The 7,836-nt window shown below is 35.0% G+C and overlaps 1 pseudogene; it reads right to left on the reverse strand.

The window, feature by feature from the left end:
• Nucleotides 1-508: 508 nt before the first annotated feature.
• On the reverse strand, nucleotides 509-1,081 carry LOC102007900 (annotated as a pseudogene).
• Nucleotides 1,082-7,836: the final 6,755 nt, after the last annotated feature.

The following is a 7,836-nucleotide window of genomic DNA, read 5'->3' on the forward strand; positions in this document are numbered from 1 at the left end:
CAGACAGACTAAGAAACTGAGATACCAAGTATAGATTGAGGATCCCCACCCCATTCCCCCACAACCATCACTCACAGCTTTCCCCTAGCACTGACTTGTGATCACTCTAAGGTACAGCTTAGCCTATAGACTGCGCTAAACACTTTGCCCTACTTGGACAAAGATTGACAAGGAGAAATCTAGGCTAAAACACTTTTCACAACACTTGTTGCATCTGAATGTCATTAATGCTTAATTTTTCTAGCCTATTGTACATTATTACTCTCCTTATTTTTTCCTGCATTAGTATAAAAGTAGATAATTTTTTTTAATTTCAACACATAGAGTGTTTAATGAAAGACTGTGGTATACAATGAATTTATCTCTTTAAAAAAAAAAGTCTTATTAACAAGTTGAGGAGCTAAGGTATTTCCTTTCATTGAGTGTAGATTTTAGAAAGCATTTGTTATGAGGCTATCATAGTCAAACTATGTCCAGAATGCAGTGAAACAGAGGTGAGCCCTACTCTTCAGTCACATTCAGAAAACTGAATGTGTTTACTTGCTTGTTGAGTCTTTTCCAGTCTAATAGTTTCAGTTCTGGTGATGAAATTCTCGGTACATCTCTTCTTTTACCAAGCTTGCTTGGCCTGTCTATCTATCAGATTCTTCCACCAATCTCTGTTCGTGATCACAAGAAAAGACCTCAAGTTTCCTGTTGTACTTCTTTTTAATCTCAGTGTGGCCATTCACCCCTGCCTGGGCGACTTCTTGGGGTTTTAAATCTAGTGTGACATTTTGTGTCTCCTTCCAGCAGATCAACCTATGCAATTTCTGAGATTGCTGCCAGCTTATCCTGGACTTACTTCCTGACAGTTAGAGGTTCTGGCTACTGATCTTCATGATGACTCCACTCACGAACTGTGGTCCTGGGGGTCTAACCTTCTCCTCAGGGTGATTCTGTGGGCCACTGGCTTCTTCGTTCTTCAATGCAGCACTACTAGGCACTCTGCTGTTTCTATTTCTGATTATAATTTTATTTGGGACATTGAAGAAGCCATGCTGGCTTTTTGCAGTGCCAAATACTCTTTTTGCAAATCCATCTTTACCTTCTTTTCCTGCACATTGTCTTCTTTCTTCACTCATCCTTTCTTCTTCTGTTTCTTTTTCTTTTCCTCAACTACTCTTAAGCCAAAAATGAGCTTGTTTTTCACTGTCTTGGGAAATATACCAGGTTTTCTTGGTTCTTCTTCTGGTGGGTTGTTAAGAAACTCAATAGCTTTGGCAGCTTGTTCTTTTGTTTCAAATTCCAGGGAGGGAAATCCCTTTGGATCTCCCATAGACTTATAATGTGGTATACTTATATAAACAATATTGTCACATTTTCCAAATACACTTTCAATCCAGCTGCAATTAACATTTTTAGGAAGTAATTAAACATACACAGTGCACTAATCCTAATCTTCACAAGGACAGATTTCTTTGAGAACAGATAGAAAAATCTAGAGATGGATATATTGATATCTCCCTTCTGGAATCTTTTAACAAAATGAAAAAGTTGACTACTGGTAGCAAGAGCATTGAAAAGCTAAGCTGTTGTTGAGTTAGACTTAGAAGGCAGCAGAATCATAAGAAATAAGCTTCTGGGTGAAAGACCAATGGATGAGGATATTGTTTTTAGACAAAATTTTAATTATATACTAAGGTAAGGTTTGCCTTTTATTGCTGATATTACTGGTAATTATGCTCTCCCCTTAAAATGAGACTGGAGATTGAACATACCACTTGGAACAGATGGAGTGGGTACTTGCACTTAAAGACATATCCACAATCCAGGGTACATAACAAAGAGAAAGCTACCAACTAAAAAGAACACCACATACTAGCACTAGAGAGATCCATTCCAATTGATCTGCAAACCTCAACATAAAAATACAAGAATCATGAGAAAGCAGACAAAAGGTGCCTTCAAATCTTCATAACTTCTCAAAAACTTATCCCCAAAAATTGAAGTGGATGAAATTCCATACAAAGGACTTAAAATTCTGATAGTTAAAATGATCAGTGCACTCAAAGAAGAGACAAGTAAATAGCTGAATAAATCAATTACTAAAATGATCAATGAGCACAAGAAAGATACAATAAGGAGCTGAATTAATTAATGAAACTGATGCAGATATGAAAGGCCACTTCAGTAAAGAGGTAGACATTCAAAAAAAGAACAAAATAGAAATCTTGGAAATTAAAACCACAATGAGACAAACATAAGCCTCAGTGGAAAATTTCAGCAGTAGGCAAGGTGGATCAAAAGAAAGATTATCAGAGCTTGAAGACAAAGTGAACATAATAGAACAATGAAAGAAAAAGAAATATAAAACAATAGATTATTTAGGAACTCTTAGATAACTTTAGAACTCCAAATTAAAGATTGAGTGATCTTAAGAATGGATAGGAAATACAGGCTAATGGCATAGAAAACCTACTCACTGAAATTGTAATGCAAAATTTCCCAAACTTGAACAGTAAGATAAAATACACAATAATGGAGACATGGAGAATTCCAAATAAACATGACCAGAAAAAACCTCTGCATGACACATCATAATCAAATTGTCAAAAATTTAAAATAAAGAATATTGAAAGACTTTAGAGAAAAATGCCAAATTACTGATAAGGTCAAATCCATTAGAATACCAGTAGATATCTCAACAAAAACTTTAAAGGTTGGAAGTACTTGGAATGATGTATTTCAAGCACAGAAAAAAAAAATATTGCCAACCCAAACTATTATACCCTGCAAAACTATCCTCCCAAATTAAAGAGGAAGTACAGATCTTCCAAGACAAGTATAAACTAACGAAATTCATGACCACTAAGCCAACGTTGCATAAAATACTTAATGGAATGTTAAACAGAGAGAAAGAAGACAAACACAACCACAAGAGAAAATACATCTCATTGAAAGAATAAATATATGGATGAGAATCACAAGTTAACCAAACACTAGAAAAGCAATATTACATGGTTTCCTTTATATGAGAAACCTAAAAATTAAATAAAATAAAATGACATTATAGGAAACCACTAGGTAAACTTCTAAAAAGGGGATAATGGATTGGAGGAGAGGGAGCAAAGAAAAGAGGGTGAATTGAAGATGAGAAAGATATGTTAAATGCATGTACCAAATTCCCAATATAAAAATCAGCATTCTGTATTATACATATTTTTTATAAAATATGTAAAAATCACTCTACCAAGTGATTTTTGTTTTTCCAACAAAAACAAGCAAATTATAACATCTTCCTCCAAAAATAAAAAAAATTTCCAAAAAAAAAAGAAAAAAGTGACAAGAATTAGTATACACCTTTCAGTAACACTTAATACAAGTGGTCTTGATTCTCCAGTTAAAAAACACAAAGAATGGCATACCGGACCCAAAACCAAGACCCATCTTACTGCCAGATTTCTTCAGTGAACTGCTGAAAGAACTGAGACATATCTCACTGTGAAGACATACACAGAGTACAAATGAAAGTATGAAAAATAATACTCTAATGAATAAGAGCCAAAAAGCAAGCAGGAGTAGTTATACTGATATCCAACAAAGTAGACTTCAAATTAAAACTCTTTGAAAGAGACATATTAACAAAGAAAGAAATGCACCAAAAAGAGGTAACTGTTGTAAATATATATATATTAAATGTGGACATACCCAATTTCATAAAACAAATACTACTTAACACAAATGGACAAATAGTCCCAAATACTATCATAGAGGATATTTCAATATCCCACTCTCATAAATGCATAGATCAACAAGATGAAACAACAACAAAGAAAAATCAAAGTTAAACTACATGATAGACCAAATACACTTAAGAGAAATCTAAAGAATGTTCCATCCAACAACAGCAGAACATACATTCTTTTCACAGAGATTTCTTGAAAATGGACCATATTTTGTACCATAAGACAAAAGAACTGAGATGATCACATGCATCCAGTTGTGGTTTAGATCTAGACTATCCTCCCCATAGGCTGATGTGCTCAAAAGACAAGCTTTTCAAAGGCTATTGGATCATGAGGGTGCTATACTTATCAATGGATTAACCCATTCATGAGTTCAGAGCTGAATGTGGTGCTAAAAGGTGGGATCTGGTCAGCAGGGGAGTGTCACTAGAGGTATGACCAAGAAGGCTGCATTCTTGTCCCTGACCATTTTCTTCTCTCTGTTTCCTGGTTGCTGGGGGATGCACATATATCCTCCACCCAGTTTCTTCCACCATGCCACTTCTGCCTTGGAACCAGCTGACACGGGCTGAAAACGTGAGCCAAAATAAATCTGTCTTCCTTAAACTGTGTGTATTGGGTATTTTGTCCCAGTGACAAGAAAATGACCGAGACACATCCCATCAGACAACAATGGAATGAAACTAGAAATCAATAGTGAAAGAAATAGTTGAAGAAACTAGACAAATATACAGAATTGAATAAACACTTTTGAATAAACAGTTCGCTGAAGAAAGAATTAAAGATAATATACTATAATGATACATGCAGCATAATTCACAATAACTAAGATGTGGAAATAGTCTGGATGTCCATTTTGATGAATGGACAATAAAAGTCATATATATCTATATATGTAGATAGATATATAGATATATATATCTTTATGCATATACATACATCTTTATGCATATACATATACATCTTTATGCATATACATATATATCTTTATGTATGTGTATACATATGTATGTGTGTATATGTGTGTGTGTGTGTGTGTGTGTGTGTATATATATATATATATATATATCCATAAAAAACAAACTCATGTCTCATAGGAAAATGCATTAACTGGACACCATAATGTTAAGCAAAATAACCCACACTCAAAAAGTTAAATATTACATTTTTCCCTTATATAAGGTATCTTTCAAATGTAATAAAGGGATGACTGAAATAAAGGAGCAATGACAAGAAAATGGAAATAAACTTTTAGAAATTGGGACAGGAATCAAGGGAGGGGGCAATAGTGTTGAAAATAATAAAACCATGATATATGTATGTGCTGACATACCAAATAAACTTCACTGTTCTATATTACTATTACATACTAAAAAAGATGATATCCAAACACTATATATTTTTAAGAAACTACAAGACACTAGTAATCTCTTGAGAGTGAAGAATATGCCATTTATGTTGATTGTGGCTATTGTTTCACAGTGTGCATATATATTTCAATTTTTGACTTGAAACGTACAATTTTTGAAAAGGCACTTCAAAGACATAAGCATAGATCTTCACCTTGGTCTCAGATCTTAAGATAACTTTTTGTTTTATTGTATTTTGCCTTTGTCTCTTTACTAAGAAACATAGTCTTCTCTGTGGCCTGGTAAATGGAAGGAGCAGTGGGTAAGAAATCAAAAACAAACTTTTATGTTGGCACTAAATATATGTGCAACCCTGAGCATATTAATCCTTCTTGTGGATAACCTTGTGTGTGTGTGTGTGTGTGAGTGTGTGTGTGTTACTAGGGTTTGAACTCAAGGCCTTCACACTTAACTACCTCCCCAGTCCTTTTATACTTTTTATTTTGAGATGATGTCTCACTAAGATACTAAGTTGCCAAGTTGGCAGGCTGGTCTCAAATTTGTGACCATCCTGCCTCAGCCTCAATGTCTATGACTTTCTATCAGTTGGATCAGGAGCAACAGAGAAAGATTTCTTGCCTGCAAAACTGATTTCAGAGCAGCAGGAGCACTTGCATCTGGGTGCAATTAAGTCACCCATTCAGAAGCAATGAAAGCAGAAAGAGTGTTTGGCATTAAATTCATATGTCTACACCTACTACACATTCAAAGATCACCAGGGAGGGGAAGTTCTGACCTGTGGACTGGATATCAAGTCAAGAAAGTCATTAAGGCTCCGCCTGTCATCCTGGGTAGATAGGCGCATGCCTGAGGGGTTGGCACAGGGAGGCCCGCACTGAATCACAGATGAGGGCTTTGCACTAACTGGTCTGTGAAGGCACTCCTTGCTCCAACACTCGGTGATTTGCATTTTTATTGTAGAATAAGGATTAAAATGGAAACAGATGAACATTTTTCACTCCCAGCCCCAGTTTGATGTGAAACGTTTCTGCAGAAAAATGTTTAATTGCTTTGCAGGAGTTGCAAAGATGATTAAATGCCTCTTTCCTCTCCAAATGTGTATAACTATTAACTCCGCTTGTGTAATATAGAAAACATGATGGTTTTTGGATAATCCAGGAAATGAACATGGATGATGTTCTCTGAAATAGCTATCACTGGATTCTAAGTTAGCAAATGCTTGCTGAATGTCACTATGCTCATTTCTCTTTTTGGCTTTGGCCTTTAAATAAACAAAAAATGGAGCAATTTCAAAGCTATGTCAGCAGTTTGCAACCTACACTTCTTAGGAGATGTGACAGGTACACCTAATAGCCATTGCTACCTGCCATTCCTTCCCACCTACTTATTCTCATTGACACTCAGATATATTCCCGGCCTATCCAGGTAGCTAGATGCAGCCATGTGACACACGTCCAACCATCGAGACATAGACAGAAATCAGACAAGAGTGATGGAAACTTTTGCTTTCTCTGATGAAGCTTATACACTATCATGATCTATGCCAGTCTACTTCACTACATTTTCTTCCTGCCCTGAACACAGGTGTGATGTCTGGAACTGCAGCAGCTGTGGTGCAGTAATAAAATTACCTCTCAACCTGCGAAGGATGATAAAAGGAAAAGACAAAAAAGGCTCAGGTCCTAAATGGCATAGTTGTTATTGTCAAAAAGACAACAAATATCTATTTATTTAAGCTCCTGTGGCTGTGTATTAATTGTGATTAAACATATACCTTTGGGATGCTAGGTTCAGAGAAAGAATTAATTTCCTTTAGTTAGTTACACATTACTTATAAAATAAATGAAATTGGTCCTTGATTGTTTAATACTAAAATTTCATTATTATTTAACAGTACTATTACACACAGTCTTGGTTTCAGTCAACATTTTGGGGAGGAAATATTAACATAATATCATTACCTCAGATAAACAGCATATAAAATATTACATATATACATAATATACAAATTACAAATATATATGATATATATATATATCATTATCCAGTTTCTATCATGATCATGGTCATAGTAATAAATCTTCCCTAATACCAAAACTCAATTGTGTGCTTTTAATATAAGCATGTTATCTGCCTCAAAACCATACTCACTTGATTCATTCAGTTCATAAAATGCCTACATGTCAGTCACCATTATTTTACGCCTTCTTAGCTGCTATGTGCAAGAACTTGTTGATGCTTGCCATTTAATGATCTTTAAACTCTAAGGATCTACATTTTATACTTCAAAAAGGGTGAAATACTTAGGATTCCTCATATTATTTCACCAGAAGCTTAGATCAAGGAAAAGTCAACTTGTTCTAGGAAAGGCCAGGCAGTTAATATTTTAGACTTTATGGGCCATAAATTCTTTGTTGACACCGATCAATTTTGTTGCTTTGACACAGAAACAACCATAAACAATGTGCAAATGAGGATGACTTGTGCTCCAATAAAATTTTATTCATACTGAACTTTAGATATCATTTTCAGGTATACAAAATATTCTTTCCAAATTTTCTATGATATAAAATGATGAGAAAAAATCTTAGCACATGGGCTATACAAAAATAGGGAGTAAACCAGCTTTGTCCTGCAAGCTACAACTACATAAACCCTATAATTTTTGGCTGCCGAGCGCTGTAGTCACCTGATCATGCCTTACAGAATAAGCAAATGGGAACTTGCAGCAGCCCACA

Source organism: Chinchilla lanigera, unplaced genomic scaffold (assembly GCF_000276665.1).
Source record: "Chinchilla lanigera isolate Chin_1 unplaced genomic scaffold, ChiLan1.0 scaffold00018, whole genome shotgun sequence".
NCBI lineage: Eukaryota > Metazoa > Chordata > Mammalia > Rodentia > Chinchillidae > Chinchilla > Chinchilla lanigera.